The sequence below is a fragment of the Chinchilla lanigera genome, unplaced genomic scaffold (assembly GCF_000276665.1).
Source record: "Chinchilla lanigera isolate Chin_1 unplaced genomic scaffold, ChiLan1.0 scaffold00048, whole genome shotgun sequence".
Lineage (NCBI taxonomy): Eukaryota > Metazoa > Chordata > Mammalia > Rodentia > Chinchillidae > Chinchilla > Chinchilla lanigera.
In genome coordinates, this window is record NW_004955449.1 from 259,206 (window position 1) to 280,465 (window position 21,260).

General features: G+C 37.7%; 2 pseudogenes; both read left to right on the plus strand.

The window, feature by feature from the left end:
- The first annotated feature begins 319 nt into the window (after positions 1–319).
- LOC102020178 lies at positions 320–1,818 on the plus strand (annotated as a pseudogene).
- Positions 1,819–4,201: 2,383 nt separating this feature from the next.
- On the plus strand, positions 4,202–4,677 carry LOC102028918 (annotated as a pseudogene).
- Positions 4,678–21,260: the final 16,583 nt, after the last annotated feature.

The following is a 21,260-nucleotide window of genomic DNA, read 5'->3' on the forward strand; positions in this document are numbered from 1 at the left end:
CTCTGCCTCCTGGTTGGGTGAAGAGGAGGAAGAGGGAGGCACTGTGTTACCCAGCAGCCTCTTGTACTGCTCTGATCTTGCTATGCCATCGGTGCTTTTGGGGCCACTGAACAGCTTGGGGACTGAGGTACTACTGGTTGTCAGCAGCAGTCAAAGTGAAACTTGAGGCAGACTCCACTGTAAAGATGAAGGTTCGTGTTCAGAGACCACAGTGCGGGGAGGTGATCTGCTGCACTCTCTATTGTAAATATCATTTTTTAAAAATTATCTTGGTCCAGTTGGTTTGGGTAAGATATTGGCAACATAACAGTTACTAATGATGGTGGAGCATCCTACAGTTAAAGTTCTTCGTGAGCTGCCTGATCTCAAGACAAAGAAACTGGAGATGGAACTACTGCACTGGCTATTATTGCAGCAGAGCTTCTGAAAAATACAGAGGAACTAGTCAAACAGAAAATTCATCCCACATCAGTTACTAGTGGCTATCGTCTTGTTTGCACGGAAGCAGTGCTCTATATCAGCAAAAACCTAATTATTAACACAGATAAACTTGGAAGAGATTGCCTGGTAAATGCTACTAAGATGTCAATGTCTTCCAAAATTAATGAAATAAATGGTGATTTCTTTTCTAATATGGTAGTAGATGCTGTACTTGCTGTTAAACACATAGGCCAGCCTTGCTCCCCAGTCAATTCTTTTAATAATCTCAAAGCCCACAGGAGAAGTCAGACAGAAAGCACGCTGATAAGTGGCTGTGCACTTAACTGTGTGGTGGGATCTGGGCTATACCCAAAAGAATAACTAATGCAAAAATTGCATGCCTTGACTTAAGCCTGCAGAAAAGAAAAATAAAGTGGTGTACAGGTGGTTATTTCAGACCCTAAGAAAATGAACTGAATTAGACAAAAAGAACCAGAGATCACCAAGGAGAGAATTCAAAGAGCCTTGCAACCACTGCCAATATTATTCTAACCGCTTTTGGAACTGATGACATGCTCCTGGAGTATTTTGTGGAGGCAGGCAATATGGCAGTTAGAAGAGTCTTTAAAAAGGACCTGAGAACATTGCTAAAGCTTCTGGAGCAACTATTCTGTCAGCCTTAGCCAATCTGGAAGGTGAAGAAACTTTTGAAGCTACAGTGTTGGGACAAGCAGAAAAAGTGGTACAGGACAGAATTTGTGATGATGAATTGATATTACTCAAAAATACTAAGGCTCATACATCTGCATCAGCTATCTTACCTGGGCAAATGATTTCATATGTGATGAGATGGAGAACTCTTTACATGATGCACTTTGCGTGGTGAAGAGAGATTTGGAGTCAAAATCTGTGGTTCCAGGTCGGGGTGCTGTGGAAGCTGCCCTTTCTGTATACTTTGAAAACGATACAACTAGGGTAGGATCTCCATTACAGCTTACCATTGCAGAGCTTGCAAGATCTCTTCTTGTCATTCCTAACACTGGCAGAGAATGCTGTCCAGCACTCCGCAGATTTGGTTGCAAAGTTAAGAGCTTTACATCATGGGCCTCAAATTAACCCAGAATGTTAAAATCTAAAATGAATTAGCCACACTACAAACAAGCAAGGGTGTTTGAACTAACCATAGTGAAAGTGAAAAGCTTGAAATATGCTACAGAAACTGTAATTATCTTTCTTCAAACTGATGATCTGATTAAATGGCACCTTGAAAGAAAAGATGGTAAACATGGAGGTTATGAAGATGCTGCTTATTACAAGGCCCTTTATGCTGACCTGATTTCTCCTCCACTTATGACAATTTTAGGTGCAATGACTTGTATCTGGAGTATTGCACATTGAAGTACAACAAGCTGTCAGAAAAGAAGAAGAAGAGGGAGGGAGAAGAGAAAGAAAGAGGAAAAAGGGGGAAGAGAGAAAGAGGGGAGGAAAGGAGGAGAGTAGGAAGAGGAGGAGAAGGAGAGGAGAGAGGAGAAGAAGGCAGTGGCAGAAAAGGAAGAGGACAAGAGGGTAAGAGAAGTGGAGGGAGGAGAAGAAGAGGGGAGATAGGTAGGGGGAGCAAGAGTAGAAGAAATAGGAAAGGGTAAAGGGAGCTGAGAGGCAGGGGAAGGGTTCTAGAAAGAGGTGGGTGTACGGAGGGTCCCCACATTAACTTTTACATATTGTTCATTTAGACCTAGGGAAGCTAGAATGATGGCACCTGTCCCAGCTGTGCCCCAAGCAGAGGCAAGTCCAGGATGAGGTCAGGAGTAGAAGTGATTGGAGATCATAGGAAGAGGAAGAGGAAAGGGAAAGAGTAAATGCTTATTGGCCAACACCCCAGGGAGGTGTGTCCCAGGATCGAGGAGGGAGTGGGCAGCAGAGAAAATCTGTATTACAGAAATCCAAGCAGCACCACTGGTGGCCCCTGTTTCATGTCTGTCTTTAAAGAGGTGCTCACCTCCTAGTTTCTATGGCTCTCAGAGATTGGAAGCAATAGGAATATGTTCTCTTTCCTAAATGTATTTTTTCCAGACTAAAGAACTCTAATGAGGAAAATTTTTTAAAGCTTATATTTCTCCCAGAGTTATGCAAATTATCTTTGAGAATTTTTAATATCTCTTTTTTGGCAAATTTAGAATGCAAACTATATGTCAAAGTTCCAGTATTTAAGGTCATCTGGTGCTCTGCTCCCATCTTGTGCTGGCCCTGGTATACACCAAGCATGTAGGAAGTTCTCAGTAAACAGCCACTGAGAAAACGCTACTACTTCTTAAAATTAATACCTCTCATAAACATAATAACTCCTGCTGTAATTCTTCCCAACACAGAGAACTAGAAACTTTAAAAAATTAAACTGACCAAGCCCATGTCCACGAGACCACTGATCCAGATCATGAAAGAAAACAGTTCATAAGAGAAAACACTCTGTCAAGTAAGGCTATCATTAGAGTTTTTAACAGATTTTATTTTTCAGAACAGTTTTAAGATAACAACAAAATTGACTGGAAGTCATTCATTGCTCGTGGGAATGTAAAATTTTAGCCACTTGGGAAGACAGTTTGTCAGTTTGTTACTTGCAGTCCCACTGTATAATCCAGCAGTTACACTCTTGGTACATGCCCAAATGAATAAAAAACTTAAGTACACACAAAACCTACATGCTGATGTTTATAGCAACTTTTTAAAAAATTATTTTTGGAAGCAACTAAGATGTCCTTCCATAGTAGATGGATAATGAACTGTGATACATTCAAACAATGGAATATTATTCTGTACTAAAAAGAAATGAGCTATTAATCCATGAAAAAACATAGAATAAACTTAAACACATATTATTAAGTGAAAGAAGCCAGTCTGAAAAGACTACATACTGTACAATTCCAACTATATGACATTCAAGAGACAGTAAAAAGATCAGTTGTTGCCAGGGATTAGTGAAGTGAGAGGGATGAATACACAAAGCACAGAGAAATTTTAGGTGGTGACTCAGGAGGAGTCAATGGTGGAGATACATTGATGCGTGTATGTCACTTTACATCTGTCCAAACCTGCAGCACGTATAGCACCAAGAGCGAGTCCCAATGTAAACTGTGGACTTTAATGATGCCATGTTAATATATGTCCATCAGTTGTAACCAATGTGCCACTCTGGAGGGAGACGTTGATAATGGCAGAGGCACACACAGGGCCAGGAGCCATATGGGAAATCTGTATTCCTTCTCAATTTGCCAAGAAAAGCTTTTTATGAGCAGTTTCCTTACAGTGTCTTATGATTAATAACAGCTAGCTTCACTAAGTTCTTACTACATGTTGAGGATGGTTATCTACCACATCATATTCGATCTTGAACACTGCCCTATAAAATAGGTATTATCATCTCCATTTTACTGAAGAGAAAATGAGACTTGGAGAAATTGAGTAACTTGCCAAAGGTCACTCTCATTATGGACAGAGCCCAGGACATCATTATGCCACATGTCTCAGACCACCCATACTGACTGAAGTCAGCACTTTATCACAGGTACATTGTAACATATGGACATGATGGATAACTATAGGGATAAGAAAGACTCTGGACTGGAATTTTCTATGAAGCTACTTATAAATTAGTTGTGAAGCTCATATAGAGAGCCACCAAATGAGAGATCTAGGGAATATCTTTGCCTGATTGACTCATTTTGCATGAGCATCAGGAGACTTTTTTTGTGTCAAGATAGTGTTTGCAGGGTGACTGCCTGGGAACATGGCCGAATCCAGGCTGAAGTTGGTGCTGTTCATGTGTCTGAGTAACATTTGCCAGTCACCCACTGCAGAAGCAGTTTTCAGAAAACTTGTAATTGATCAGAACATTTCAGGTAACTGGAGCATAGATAGTGCAGCCACATCTACATGTGAAGTGGGAAATCCTCTGACTATCGAGGGCAGAGTTACACGCAGAAGCATGACATCCTCATGAGTCACGTTGCCCAGCAGGTGACCAAAGAGGACTTCTCAGCCTTGGTCTACATACTGTGTATGGATGAAAGCAATCTGAGAGATTTGAATAAAAAATATAATCAAGTGAAAAACCACAAAGCTAAAATTCACCTGGTTGGGAGCTATGATCCACAAAAACAGCTCACCATTGAAGATCCCTATTATGGGAATGAGCCTGACTTGGAGCTGGTTTACCAGCAGTGCGTCCAGTGTTACAAAGCTTTCCTGGAGAAGGCCTGCTAGGACTGCCAGGCCCCACTGCTGGCCCACACTCTTCCCACTCAGCTCTACCCTCTCCTGTGCTCAAGCCCTAGAAGAGCCCTGTTTCCCCGCATGACTTACCGTTTTTTCTTTTATAAGCAGTTATAGGTGCAGATCTACTGTATTTGTACAAGAATAAATAAACATGCATGATTTGGTGTTTAAGGGGTACAGGAAGTTTCCTTAAACTAGTTGAACATCCCACTTCTCCCTACTTATAGAACAGTGAAACAAGCAAATATAGAACAGCAAAACAGAGCACAATGGTGCAAGAATGACCCAAAGGCCCACAACAGCCTCTTAGCCCAGGAGGACCTGAACAGTCTGTGCTACCTCAAGTGAGTGTATGGGCAGGGCCTCCACTCACCTGTGTACCTCTCCCTCCACCTGGGGCTCCAGCAGTTACAGCAGCCCATTTGCAGCAGCTCACATGACATTAGTGGTGTTTTTAGCTCATGCACACACATCGTACACATTTATATGCACATAATCAAAAAATACAGCAAATGTTTAAAAAATTTACAGTAAAGGACACATTGCCATGAGTTCCCCTCAAGCTCTTCCCCCTTGCTTTGGACACGTTTATCCCATTGTTCTTGCCACTTTTCTGCAGCAGCTCTGGAGGCCTGTGTCCTGCACGTCTTTAGTTGAGCTATCCTGACTGCCTCATTAACCTCAACTGATTGAAAACGTTTCCCTTTCATGGTCATTTTGACTTTGGGATGAGCCAGAAGTCGCACAGTGCCAGATCGGGTGAACAAGGTAGATGAGGACACACTCATGTTGTCAGGAGCGGCCTTTCCCGTTGGTGACACTTGAAAGCAGCATTCACCGTAGTTTTGGTCACACTTTGTAAAGACATGAAAGAAGATTTACAGAACTGCTTCAGAAGGGGGCAAGAACTTTGGAGTAAGAGGGTTTATAATTTTTATTTAAACATTCATTGTGTTTTGATCATACCTCCTATATTTAGGACAGAAAAGAAAGATTAGTGGAATAGTGGGTTTAATAGTTGCTGGTTTTATCTAGTTTATTTCATGAGGAGGTCTGCCTATTTACTCCCACTTACACCACTTTCCTTTAAAAATTTAGTTCTGTCCAAAGAGAACAATACTTGTGAGACAGTAAGTTATGAGTAGCTGAGGGGTGTGTCTGTTTTACATGCACATGTAATCTACATGTCTAATATAAATTTGCTCAGGTGTAAAAAAGCAAGTTAAAAAGTTGGAAAGTTTTACTTCATTTGTATCCCTAAATATTGATTTGCTAATAAGAAAGTTATAGGCAAATATAGGTAATTTCATTCTCAAGTTCATATGGATATCAGAAAAAATGGCCTTCAAAATAAACTGGAATGTTACAAAAGTACAACTGAGATAAATCCAGTGTCTTCTTCCTTTTTTATTGTCAAATAAAGAAACAACTGAGAACATTTAAAAAATAAAAGATAACATTTGCAAAACGTTTCCAGTCAAAGGTGGAGAGGATTGCTAAAAGCCACCTGGTAGCAGAATTTAAGTAGTTTGTAATGATTTATGCCCTGGCTTTAAAAAAAAAAAAAGTGTTCTTGTTCTTCATTATGCCTAAAATAAAGTAAAATATAACTTCTTCACTTTTAGTCATTTATAGGTTGTACCCCACTGTGCCCTCACCAGGCATGTACAAAGGGAAGACTGAAATCATTAATAATGTAAAGGATGCCCACATCTGGTTGATCCTCCCAGGTGAATCAAGCTAAAGCCTGATTTAACAGATGGATACTGTACTGTTTCCTGATGGTAAAACCACCAGATGTTTAGAGATTCCAGAAGTACAAAGGCAGAAGGAAATGTGTTAATGATGAGGTTTCTGGCATACCTTTGAATTATCTTACTTTTAACGCTCCATTTTCTTACACATTGGATATATGTGCATAAATTTTGTCATCATTTGAATTTTAATTAAAAGAGAATTTTGCTCTAAAATACTTTATTCTAAATGTAAGAAACAAAGGCTTTGGATATAGCTCAGTGATAGAGCACTTGCCTCACATTTGTGAGGCCCTGGATTTGATCCTGAACACAACAAAAACAAAGAAAACAAACAAATAAGTGTTCTTTTCTGCTATCTCCAAACTATGCCAACAATTATTCAAAGTGTGAACATTTTATTTCTTTTTTTTTTCTCAGTACCCAAGACATTTTTCATTTTTTATTTTGCAAGAGCATCTTACTAAGTTGTTAAATTATCCAGGCTGAGTTCATGCTTATGATCCTCCTGGCTCAGCCTTCCAGAACGCTGAAATTATAAGTGTGTGCAACCACACCCTATACCCCCACTTCCCATTGAGTTTTATCTGCAGATTGCCCTTGAGGTATAACTTGCCTGGTCCTGATGAACTCTGTCTCCCTACTTGTAATGCTCCAACCCCAAAGAAGAGTTGGGCTGATCCCACTCAAGAAGGGAAACGTGTGAAGGCCATTATTTTAGGGAGCCAGCTTTAGGATCACAGCCTGCAACTTTCCCAAGGTGAGAAATCTTTATCCCACAACTGTTTCTCTTTCAGGTGTTAAGCAATGTTGGCCAGAATTCATCAGTATACAAAGACAAGTTACAATTAAAAACAAACCCCCCAAAGTGACTTTCTCCACGAATCTTCTTTCATGTGTACTTTTAACAGGGTGAAATCGCCTTAGGGCAACTGATGGAAGACAGAGATATGCCCCCAAAAGAGTAAGGCTCAACTTCCCTTCTCCATATTCTTTCCCATACTGCCTGCTGGGTGACTGTTTAATTAGTGGGCAAACAGTAATTCCCAGATATTATGGAGTCTTTCGTGTTCACAAGGCCATCGTTCCTAATGTTTTTCCCACCAGTTTATACAACCATTTCCTACTTTTAAATAGTAGGCTAATCTGAATATTAACTACCTGCCAATTTCAACACACCTCTCCTATAAACATTTCCTTCCTGGGCAGGGAGGAAGCCCAAATGATGTGGCCCTGTGTAGTTCTTTAACTTTCATTTTTATGATTGGTACAGAGCATCTGATTATTTCCAGGTGTTTCAGTTTTTCTCATGGCCTCCTTGTTATTTTCCCTCCTTTGAGCTCCTTTGGCAATGAATGTGACCATGAAGTCCAAAGCTATAAAGGATGTGTTCACCACTTCCCTCTTATGTCTGTCTCTTTATTTAACCACAAGTTCACTGTCTTTATCCATGTTAATTCCCTGAGGTATTCACACAGCATTTGTGTTGACTGCCTTAATTTTGATCTTCTCTAATCATTCCCTGCCAGATGGTAGTTAAAGTTTAATGGCCCCTGTAAAAATAGTTCCCTTTCTTCTTTCATCAGTCATGTGTGTTTACTTAGCTAACTGCTGGATGTTCAGAATGAGCACAAAGTGGCCACCAACAAAATGAATTCAACAAACACATTGGCTTAATACTTTTCATGGTAGTTAAAGATGTTGCCTGCCGTTATCCACTCAACCATTACCTTTTATTGTCTCTTCTTTTCAGTTTTGTTAGTTTTCTTTCCTTTTTATCTCCCTTGTCAGGTTGTCTGAGGCCTGGCAGTCCTCAGTATGCAACAGTTAGATATGTAGGACATGTCCATCTTCAATAGCATTGACGTGCTGGATAGATGACATTTGGCAAAGCCGTAGACCTTTCCTCGCCACGCCCATGAGATGCGGGAGAGCATCACACTTTATGATTCAGATAAAGAAGCAAAGATAATTCAGCAGGCCACACAGGAGGCTGGGATAGAAACTTGGCACACTCAAGGAACAAAATAAAGAAGCGCATACATATAACAAAGTCATCTCTAAATAATATTATGCCCTTTGTGTCTGCAGAGCATGCTACTATCATTCCTGAGCTGGCTAGTTCATAAATAGCAATTAACTAAGGATACTCTATGCCATTCTACAGCTGAGGTAACTTAGATGAGTCACATTACCTGAAATCTTGCCAGACCACACATATGTCTCCAGAAGTACCCTGTCACTTAGATTTACATTCAATTTATTAAAATATGTAGCGGCTATTTAAAACAAAATAAAACTAACCAAACAAAAGATAATCACAATATTTTTAACTGGCATTCTGCGTGACTCTATATTCACACACCACTTAAAATCTATAAAATATAGGCCTCTTGGTCAGGGGTCGGCAGATAACAACTTGAAGCCCAAATTCACCTCCCTGTCTGTTTTGTAAATAAAGTTTTATTGGAGCATAGTCATGCTCATTCTTTTGCATTTTGTTTATGGCTGTTTTTACATTGCAACAGAAACATGAAATAGTGGTTGAATAGTTTCAGCAGAGACTTCATGACCTAAAAAGCCTAAAAAGTCTACTCCTTGGCACTTTACAGCAAAAATTTGCCGATTTTTGTTCTAGCCACTTTGAATTATGGCACTGTATGCTCTATGTACTTAAATAATGTATTTTTCTTATAATTCCAAAATGCTCATTAGGCATTGTTGCTGAGATTTGCTTAAAATATGTAAGTAATTGATTGTAAGTAACCTATCCAATACAAAAGGATTCCAAAATCATCTACAAAAATGTCTATCTCAACTATAATAACAACCTAGAAAAGTTTAGAAACTACAAATGTTCAACTTCTTGATAGATTAAGAAGCAGCTTATGGCTACTGCACCTCCTATAGCTGGCAGTAATCTATAATATGAACATTATAACTCTTCATTGAGGAAAAAGCCAGGTGGTAGTGGCACATACCTGTCATCCCAGCACTTCTGGAAGGCTGAGGCAGGAGGATGGCAGGTTCAAACCCAGCCTGGGCAATTTAATGACTTTATGAGATCTCTCAAAAAAAATGTTTTAAAAAGCTCATTGTGCAGCCTCTGGTTCAGCCCCCAGTACAGAAAAAAAAATCTTTATTGAAAAATATTAATATTTGACTAGTTTTGTAATTTGGGGTAAGAACCAAGATCTATGTGAATGTCTGTCTTTCAGTCTGTGAATTGACACTTTTAAATAATCTCTAGCATCCCCTCTAGCACAATGTTCTAGTGTCCATATTCTACCCAGCAAAGTATAAGCAATCACACACCTATAAAAGCAAGTTTCTAGGCATTCATGAGTACACATCAGTCTGAGGTTTAAACAGCTCCTGCAGATTGTTTGACTTGTAGGCAATTTTGAACTGAATCTCAGGGAAGTAAAGGAGAGATCATACTCTGGAATGAAGAGCATCAAGTACTCTCCTCCCAGCTATCGTAGCTATGCCTATAAAAACAGAAGAGCTGTGCTTTTGAGAGACATTAAAAAGTGTATCTGGGCACAGGAAAAATACTTCAATTTTCCATAAAGGTTTTGAAGAGACAAATCATCGGTTAAGAAGTGTAACTGATAACCAGGCCTGGTGATGCCTGCCTATAAGCCTAGCACTCTGGAGGCTAAGATAGAAACATTGAGGGTTGGAGGCCATCCTGGACATAGAATAAGATTCTGCAGGAGGGAAAGGAGGGAGGGAGGGAGGGAAGGAGGGGGAAGGAAGGTCATTTTGAAAAGACTGTTTTATACTAAACACAAATACATCCATGTTGTGGGGTAGAATGTGAAAAATCAACATCCATTTTAAAAGTAAAATACTTTTCAAGGAATTTTTGTTCATGAGCAAAGAGCTTTGGTGTTTAGAGCCAGGATCCCTCTCTCACCTTGTACCTTGTTCTTGGTCACTAACAAACTTTAAGGGAAAAGTTAGAGAGGCATTGCCTATTTCCTATAGGAAATAAATTCTAAAATTCCAGAGTAAAAAATATCACTTCTACCTTTGAATCAGTACCCCAGAATTTATAGTTAGACATTTCTCTGTCTCAAAACTTCTAACTAGCGCTAAGAAGTTTATTCTTCCAATATGTGTGAAAGTGAACAATCACAGCAGCCCAGATTTACAAATTCCCAGGTGTGCATGTATCTTGTCCTCATGTTCAACAAATTACTATGGGTAAAATTCAAACACCATATATCCACAAAGTTATCTTTAAACTGCTTTCTAAGCAAGGGAGACAAGAAGGAAAGGTGAGAAATGGGGTGGGAAGTAAACCAGGACATTTTGTCACTAATTCTTTGGCATACTTAGTCAACTATGACTTTGGACCATGTTTCAACTGTGAATGAGAGGATGGGACTAGAGGCAGGCTCATATATGCCAAATGTCTGAGTCCTAGTAAATTATAAGTGCTATGAAATGTTACTAGTGGGCTAGGTATTTAGCTCAGTGGCACAGCACCTGCCTGGCAAGCACAAGGTCATGAGTTCGATTCCCAGTACCGGAAAAAAAAAAATGTTACTAGTATTATCTTCTACCCACTGTGTCCAGAAGTTATGAAGCCTTATCATAACCTGGTATGGTGGCACATGCCTGTAACCCCTGCACTCAGGAGGCTGAGGCAAGAGGAGTGCCACAAGTTCAAGGCCAACCTGAGCTGAATAGTCAGTCCAAGACCAACCTGAAACACATAGCAAGACCCTGTCTCAAAAAAACTTATTGTACATTTGATACCTCCTAAGTAGAAGTAAAAACTATTATTCATAGTTCCTACTAATCTCTTATATTCACAAAGAGAATAACAAACACAGAGAACGATGCAGGTATGAGAAAGCTATTTTTGATGACTGCAAGTAGAAAAACAGGAGAAGGAGGTGATACCCTATCCAAAGGCTCTGCCACCATGAGACAGAAATAATGAAGCTTCAGATACGAGGTCATTCATTCCTCTCTCAGGTTAGCAGCTGTGGGTGGCTGAGCAGACTGTGGCCCACACAACCATTCAGAAATTGAGGTTCACAACAGAATTTCCCTCTCTACACATAGCTTCCAAGGTTGCTTTGGTTTTTGCCATTCTAGCCATCAGGAGCATAGAGCCGGGGGCAGGAATCTGTGAAAGGAAAGTTATATTGCTTCTATCTATCTTGCATTGCTAAGACATTAGTCACACATCCACACATCACTCCTGCAATGGGGGCTGGGAAATAAAATACTCTACCCCAACCACTCTCCATTATTGTGGAAGAGGGAGAAATGGTATGAAGGGCAAATAATTGTTAAGATCCCTGGAAGGGAAAGAGGCTGAAGAAGCAGGTTAGCCTGCTAATCAATGCATAAGAGAATATATACATATTTAATTCTAATTATAATAAAACAAGTTAGTATTTACTAATTTCATCTTTACCACATCTTAGAATTTTTACAGTTGAAGACGTCCAATATCTCTCCTGTCTTCACAAAAGAAATACTCTCCTAAACTTAATATGAAACCTTCATTTTTATGTTGCTTAAAATTTGACACTCTTTAAATCAATAAACAATATAAAGAATAGCTATGTGTTTTCTTCAACTTTATATCAGGTGGTATTATACCACATAATAATAGACCTTCCCTTTTTCCCCAACCCAAATTTTTCCTCTATAAAGCAGCTTGTGTGTTCTCTCTAAGTTGTATTCTTTAGACATATTATGTTGTTAATACAAAATCAATTTCCTCATTTTCATTACTTTATAAAATTTTTTGCAAATGCGGCTTTTTCTGATTTTTATTATTATAAATACTGCTGCAATGAGCATTTTGTGCACATGGGCGAGAAGTTTGCTAGAGTTCTGTTGTTCAATAAAGTAGCCAATAGCTATAGGTGGCTACTTAAATTTAAAGTCAACTCAATTAATTAGCTTGATTGATTTAATTAAAATTTTATCCACTCAATTACTCTGGTCATGTTTCAAGTACCTAGTAGCCATATGCTATTAGTGTCTAGAACATTGGGTGGTATTACCACCCTCATAGAAATTTCTATTGGACAATGCTGCCCTAAGGTATATGCACAGCAGTGAAATCAAGTACATGTATGTGTATCTTCAACTTTTATAGGCATTCCAAATTGCTTTCCACACCAGCACGTTTCTTAGTTATAAGCAACAGAAATCCATTATGAATCATTTAAGTAATAAAATAATTTACAGGATATTGGGTAATGTTATGGTTTTGATCTAAATTATCTCCAAAAGTCTCAGATTTGGAGGTAGGGACTGATTGAAAGGGGCGGGTCATTGAGGGTGTGACTTGGAAGGGTGTATTCTTGTCCTCAGCTCCTCCCTTCTCTCTTGATGCTGCCTGCCCACCATGAGGTAAACAGCTTTCCTTCATCATGCCCATCTTCCAGGCCATTTCTGCCTTGGAGCCAACCGACCATGGACAGAATCCTCTGAAACAGTAAGCCAAAATAATCCTCTTCTCCTTTCAATTGCAAGTGTTGAATATGTTTTCTCAGGGACAGGAAAGTCACTCATGTAGACAGGTTACACAATCTCAAGGGGGGCTTGAGAATCAAACTTGAAGGGAAATCACCTAGCCTCACCCCAGGGAATTGAGCTAATGATAATCATGCTACTCCACTTAAGCACAGTTTCTACCACTTTATTTCCAAAATGCCACAGACTGGTCTCTTATGCTGTTTCTGGGTTACTGCTACTTCCGGAAACTCTACCTTCACTACAAGGGATCTGCTTTGTTCTCACTTTCTAATTCTGCCTTCGTGTTTGACAGCCTGGATCAATCACCTGCATCCCATCAATAGGGAAGTCTAGGAAGGCAAGCAAGCATCTTGCAAATTTTCATTACTGAGAGCAAATTTTCAGACTTACTACCTAGTGCCCAGTTTGTCTCCACAGTGGAAATGAAATTTAAATTCCTACCCCAGTGAGAACAGTCTCATTTCTCCATAAGGTTTCCAATATGTGGCATTATCTAACATTTTAGTGTTGACCAAACTAATAGTTGTACAAATATTTCAGTGTCATTTTAATTTGCATTTTTCTTATTAACAGAAAACTGAGTATCACTTGATATAATTTTAAAATCGTGAAAAACTTCTATCATTTGTCTATTCATGTACTTTGCCCAATTTTTAAATTGGGCTTTTTGCCTTTTTCTTATTGATATGAAGACTTTCTTTATATATTCGATACTAATTTTTAAATTTTAAGCATTAAACACACCTCTTCTCAGGTGATAGATCACATTTTCACTTTTTAAAAAATCTCATGGAGGGCTGGGAAGATAGCTCAGGGGCACAGCGCCTGCCTGACAAGCGCAAGGTCCTGAGTTCGATTCCTGGTACCAAAAAAATAAAAAAATAAAAAATCTCATGGAAATTTTCAAACATATATAAAATAGAGAAAATAATATTCTGAATCCCAATGTACCCATCATCCAGCTCATGTTTAATCTTGCTTCATCTGTGTCACCATCCTGTGTCCTCCACATTAGGTTACTCAGAGGGAAATTCTCAGATATCATACCACTTCCTAAGTAGGTGTTTCAGTATAAATCTCAAAGGATAAGATCTTATAAAATCATTATACCATGATAAACTAAAATACTATTATCAATCCAATAATGTTTTTTAAATGCCTTAGTATATCAAATTATCCAATCATTGTTCAGATTTCACAAATCCCTCTGTAAATATTCTTGTAGTTGTTTATTTGAATCAATATTACACAGCAATTACCATTCATATCCAATAACCACTATAATTAACTAAGTAGCAACTATCTCTTAAATACATATTAATTTGTAAGATCTCTCCCCACTCCTTTTTCTCCTTCTCTTTCATTTTTTGAAAGTGCTTTTCTTATTGTTGATGGCTTTTTTTTTTGTACGGGGAATCAAACTCAGGACCTTGTGCTTGCCAGGCAGGCACTTATGCCACTGAGCTATATCCCCGGCTTCTTCTTGTTGATGAAGCCAAGCTTTTCTCTTACAGAATTCCTAGGTTGGAATTTTGTCATTTGAGTCTATGTGGTATACTGCAGCATATTCCTCTGCTGCCTGTATTTTACATAAACTGGTAGTTAAATTAAAACACTTGAATAGATTCAATGTCAACTCTCTCAGCACAATCACTTCTTTACACTGCAGTGTAATGTACTTACATCAAGAGCCCTCTCCCTTTGAAATTTTAGCTATTATTGATGGTCATCACTTGGTCCATTAGTTCTTTTTTTGTCTTTAGGGTTGCAAAATGGTGATATTCGAATGCTATCAGTCCATCTTTGTTTGTTAGCCAGAATGCTTCTATTTTAAAAATCTTTCTAAAAATACCTTCCTCTTGTAAACAACTGATACCCCATGATATTTTCATGTATGAAAGAAAGACAAATGCTATTTTCTGTTTAACAGTTGTCAGTATCTTAAGTTGGCTCCCTACAGAACTACAAAGGGGAACTGGTTGTAGACTCCAAATACAATTTCCCACAAAAAAAAAAAAAAACCAAGGATAGTTGACTAAATGACTATCTCCTGATGAGAAGATGAAATGTTATGAGTCTATAATCCATACATGAAGGTGAGCAAGCTACAAAAATTGTTCATTTTGATCAACAATGCCCAGGACCAATTCAAAAAGATTTCCACAGACCAAAGATAGGCTAATTTGAATATTCAGAAGAATAATTAAAGGTTTGAAACATTATTTATGTTTAAATTCACAAATTCATGACACCAAATAAGATCTTTTTATATTTTTAAATGTGTTCTTTTTTAGATATTTTCTTGACCTTAATGTAATCAGATATACTAATATTTTCCTTTAAGTGTGTGCTTTATTACATCTTGCTCAGCAAAACTTTAGCAGTGCATGATGGTGTACTACTGTAATCTCAGCACTTGGAAGGCTAAGGTAGGAGGATCACAAGTTCAAATCCCACCTGGGCAACCGCTGAGACTTTGTCTCAAAATACAAAAGGGCTTGGAATTTAGCTCATTGTCGAGGTTCTAGGTTCAACCCACAGTACCAAAAAATAAATTCTGAAGAAAAAAAATATTCTTCTACACGTAGTATTTATATGCAATGGAATACTACTCTGCCACAGAGAAGGATAAACTTGAGTTAATTGTAGGAAAATGGATGCACCATAAGATTAAGTGAAATAAATCAGGCATACAAGCTCAAATCTCTCATGATTTTTATATAAGAAACCCAAACTTTAGCTATATTAAAGAGCGTAATAAAGGATAGGTACCAGGAAATAAGAAGATAGATCATTTGCAAAAGGGAAGGTGTGACCAAGAAATGAGGGAGGAGAGAAGGGAGCGAGGTGAAAAACATGAAAAAAGAACTGAAATGTGTTGTGTACGTGTACCAAATCCCACAATGAATGGAATCACTGTGCGCTGCAAACACGGACTAATAAAAACAAAAATTCTTTAAATATCTTCTAAATTTTTTTAAATTGCCTTTCATATTTAAGCCTTACCTAAACTATTTTTACTGCCATGTCTCAAGGGTTAATTGGAGCCCCAGACAGAAAGATTAAAGAAGATCAGAGAGGAAGTTTTGGAGAAATAGTAGCTGGAGGTTTTCTGGAATTAAAGCACAAGTAAAAAAGAAATTTGTGCTTGAACACATTATGTGAAAATTCAAAACAGCAAAAGGAGGAATCTTAAAATCAGTAAAACAGAAGGAGGAGGAAGAGGAAATTACTTGCAAAGGAATGACAAATTGATAGATTTCTCTACATTAATTATGAAAACTAAGCAATAATATTTTTTCCAAATACTGAGAAAGAGAAAAAAATCTCAATTTAAAATGGTGTACCCTACAAAATTATCTTTCAAGAAAGAGAGTGAAATAATGAAAGGAGATACTTCAGAAACAATGAAAATGATTATCTGAGATACAAGAAGGAATATCGAGGAAATAAAATAGTAATGATGTCTGCAATTATCTGTTTAAAGAGCAACATATGTCTAAATTCATAAGGATTGAAAAAGAAAAGGACTGAAAATAATTTATTTAACCTTGTGTAAATCTGAAGGGAGAGGGTATGATCCAAGTCATATAGTTCTCTGGACTTGTATTATTTAAAAGAAGATTGAGATAAGATATTGTGCAACTTTAGGCTTTGCTGATATGTATAATAAAATTTCTATGGTAATCAATAAAGATAGATGGTATAAATTATAAATCAGTAACAAAGGAAAACAGTGCACAAAAAATTCATATAAATCAAACAGAATAAAATTGAAAGTCTAAAAATCAACTATTAATTTTGTGGTCATTGGATATGTATGTGTGTGTGGTGGGGTGCTGGGGATTAACCCCAGACCTTGTACATACTACACAAGTGCTCTCCCTTCTTACCCCAATTTTTCAATTTTTGACAGGAGTGCCAAGATAGTAAGAAAGAATAGTCTTTTCAATAAATATTGCTGGGACAACTGGATAACTACATGCCAAAGGATCATCCCCTTCTTATCCTATACACAAAAAATTAATTATAAATGAATCACAAAGCTAAATTAACAGCTAAAACTATAAGACTCTCAGGAAAAAATATAGAGTTCAATCTTTGAGATCTGGGGCTATACAGAAACATAAGCAACAATTAAAAATACATAAATGGAATGTCAGAATTTAAAATTTAATGCTTTAAGAGGGAATATTTTAAAAGTGAAAAATACAATCCATAAAATGAGAGAAAATATTTTAAATTATATATCTGATAAGTGACATATGTAGAATCTATGAGGAATTCTTACACCCTAGTAAAATTATATTTAAAAACCTGCTCAATATTTCTAAAAAGTCTAAAACTATTTTTAACATAAAATGTATTAATTTTAAAAGAAAATTCAATTTTAAAATAGGTAAATGGTCTGAATAGACACATTTCCAAAGAAGACATACAAATAGCAAGCAACTAAAAAGATATTAAACATTATTAGCCATTAGGGAAATGCAAATCAAAACCAGGGAACTTCACATTCAGTAGGTTGGCTATAATCAAAAAGACAATAACAAGTATTTGTGGAGAAACATATGTTACTGATATAAATGAAAAATGGTGCAGCCACTTTGGAAAACAGTTTGGCAAAATGTTCCTCAAAAAGTAAACATTGGCTTGCTATGTAACCCTGCAATTCCACTGTGAGGCACATCTCCAGGATAAGTAAAAACATATGTATGTGTAAAAACTTGTACACAAATGTTCATAAAAGCAGATTCTGAATAGCTGAAAAGTGATATTCAATCCAGCTGTCCTTCGTACTATGAAATATTAAGCCATAAAATGAATACAGTACTGATATATGCTGCAAAATGGATGAATCTTGAAGGCACTATGCTAAGTGAAAGAAGCCCGTCACAAAAGACACAGAGTACATGATTCCATGTCTATGCAATGTTAAAAATAGGATAATCTATACAGAGGCAGAAAATAAATCTATACAGAGGCAGAAAAAAACTACTAATTGAAAATAATTTCTTTTGGGGATGAAAATACTCTAAAATTGACTGTAGTGAGGGTTGCCTGACATTGTTAATGTATTAAAAACCATTGAATTGTGCCCTTTGAATAACTGCCTTGGGTGGTAAGTGAATTATGCCCCCCCAAGAAAGCTATTGGAAGTTAGAGACAGAGACTGAGACAGAGAGACACAGAAACAGAGACAGACAAAGAGACACAGAGACAGACAGAGAGGAGGAGGAGAAGGAAGAAGGAAGGAAGGAAGGAAGGAAGGAAGGAAGGAAGGAAGGAAGGAAGGAAGGAAGGAAGGGAGGGAGGGAGGGAGGAAAACCAAGGATCGTTGAGGCCACTCTCATCAGAACACTTCCTTAGCCTTCTGTTCACACTAGCTGCAGCTCTCTGTCAATGCAGTGGAGACACAGGGTCTTAGGGCTTTCGGCTTCCTCCCACTTAACTCCACAACTAGAGGAATGGGGTTTCTCTTCTCAGATCCGATTTGAAACATCCCAGAAAAAAATCTCTGACTGGCCCTGCTGAACTATTGTCCCTACTCTTCCAGCTGAGTGCAGTGACCAACGATGTTGGTCAAGTTTTGACAAGTAGAGGGAAACAGGAAAAGGCTATTACCAGGAGGGAGAAAACAAAGAAGAGGAGGAATGGGTGCAGGGGAAAAAGAAGAAATTGTCTACTTAACAGTTAGCGTTTACCTATAGCCCCAGCCCTAAATTATTTGCTTCTATGTCACAGCTAAGAATCTTATTCAAACTTCCCCAGCTGGTAACATTTGAACCTAAGCAACGGAAACTTGTAGTTCATAGGTCAACCTGTGGACGCCCAGCCTTAAATGAGTCTGACCAGCCCTTTCTTACACAAGTCTGTTATAACTCTCGTATCCAAGTGGGGACGATTCTTGTTAGATATTACAAGATACAAAAAGGTTACACAATTACATAATTTCGTCTAACTTTATGATGACATTTATGTGATTGCTGCTTGGCACTGACCAAGGCCAGAGTCCCTCTGATGAATTAATTTCCTTTTATACCACCCTTAATCATTCTCCCCACATGCTCATGTACTTCAAAATTTACTTGTATTAATTCGCCTCAGTAAAAAAATCCTTTTTCCTTCTTTAGCTTCACATTTATTGTGCTTCTTAAAGTCAATTTTATCCACGCAACTTCTGAAATTGCCAAAGTACAAAGATGAATGTCATAATGTCAAGGGTTTTAAAATGAATTCTGACAAGACAGAAAAGGTCAAAGCAGATTTCTTCAACATGTTCAAATGTGGTCCTGATTATAAAGATTTTTACGAGGAGTATTTAAGGTTATTCCTTAAAGTGACTGCAGAATTCTACTAGACTTGATGGATTGAATTATGCCTGAAACGCTCTTCTCTCTAGGCTCCCCCCTTCTGTCGGGCTAACTGCTGCTTGTGTCATCCCCTCCAAGTCTTTCCTGGTCCCACGTGTCATAGCCAGTTACCTCTTCAGATATCCTCTCCATAATCAGCGTTTACCTGAAAGCATCTATTACACTGCACTGTAATTATCTGTTAATCTGTGCATCTAGATACAATGAATCTTCTTGGGAGCAGTCTGAACCTAGACTAAAGGACTCCAGAGCCTGGTGCAGTAACAAAAAGTAACTGAAATGCATTTGTTAAATCAAAGAACATTCTTTAAAACAATCGTTCTTCATTCTATGAAAGTGTCAAGGTCATGCAAGAGGGAGAAACTGATTCAGATTGTAGGAGTTTTCAAAAAGGCATGACTCTGATCCAGCATAGGATTCCTGGACCAAAAGAAGAACATTAATAGGACAAGTGGCAAATTTTAGTAAGGTCAGCAGATTAGTCACTAGTATTGTGTGAATATTAATTTCTTGGTTTCAGTCACTGTCAGATGTAAGATGTTAACATTTGGAGAGCCGAGTGAAAAACACACAACCATTATTTGACCTTTGTCATTTTTATGAACCTAAAATTATTTCAAAATTGAAAGTTAAAATTTTGAAATAGAAACAAACATGTATAGGTTGACGTAGGAAGAAAAAGGAGGGAAGAGACAGAGGGTTGCCAAGTAGGAGGGAAGAAGGGATGAAAGCCACGACTAGTTGGCTTTTGAAACCATAGCTAGAGTAACAGAAAAATAGATTTGAGAAGTTTTATAACCCTAGATGCCTCAGACGCCATGTTGTTACCCCGTTATTAGCAGTCTAATTAGGAAATGCTGTTCATGACCACAGCCTTATATAATCCTTTCTTTGTTGTTTACTCATGAGTTTTATCCCATATGCTTCAAACTGTTCAATTCACTTAGCAAGTACTTATCAAATGCTTGCTCTGTGCTGGGCAGTGGCAATAGACTTAATAAGATATGATACTATTCCTCACGGAGGAACACAATCTACAAGGGCAACCGAAGCAAAAACAAAACAAAGCACAGTGAGAAATGTGCCACTGTTTACACAAGTCCCAAATGAAAAGGAAGTACAGAGAAGTGTGTGTTTTTCCCAAAGAACAGAAGCCTCTAAGAAATGGATGATGCGTAAGGGACATTTTGAAGACTAAATGAGACTTTGCCAGGTAGACAACATTAGGAAGAATATTGCAGGCACAGCATATACAAGATCTCAGAGGTGAAAAATAGTAGAGTGACTTCACCATAGCTAAAAGGAGAAGCACCCACTGAAAAAATGAACTCTTATTTTTTAGTAGCTTTATTGGGATATAACTCACCCATCATAAAATTCACCCATTTAAAGTGTACGCTTCAGTGGTTCTTTGTATATTCAGAGTTGTACAACCATCATCACTAATTTTTAGAATATTTTCATTACCCCCATGTAATCTCACATTCGTTCACATTTCCCTCCCGTCCTCTACCCTCAGCCCTAAGAAACCTCTGATTTACTTTCTTACCCCTCATATTTGCTATGCTGGACATTTTATATTAAAAGACTCATACAATATATAATATTTTGTGACTATATTCTTTTATTCAACATACTATTTTTAAAGTTTACCTATGCTGTAGCACAGATAAGTACTGCTGTCCTTTTGATTGCCAAATAATATTCCATTGTATAGATGCACCATATTTTGATTAGCATTGAATCCAAAATAAACATTTGGGTTGTTCTCACATTGAAGGTATTATTAATAAAGCTCTTTAAACATTTATATACAAATTTGTGTAGACATACATTTTTATCTTTCTTGGATATATATTTAGAAGTAGAATTTCTGGGTGATACAATAATTCTGTGCTTAGTTTTTGAGGAATTGTCACACTTTTTC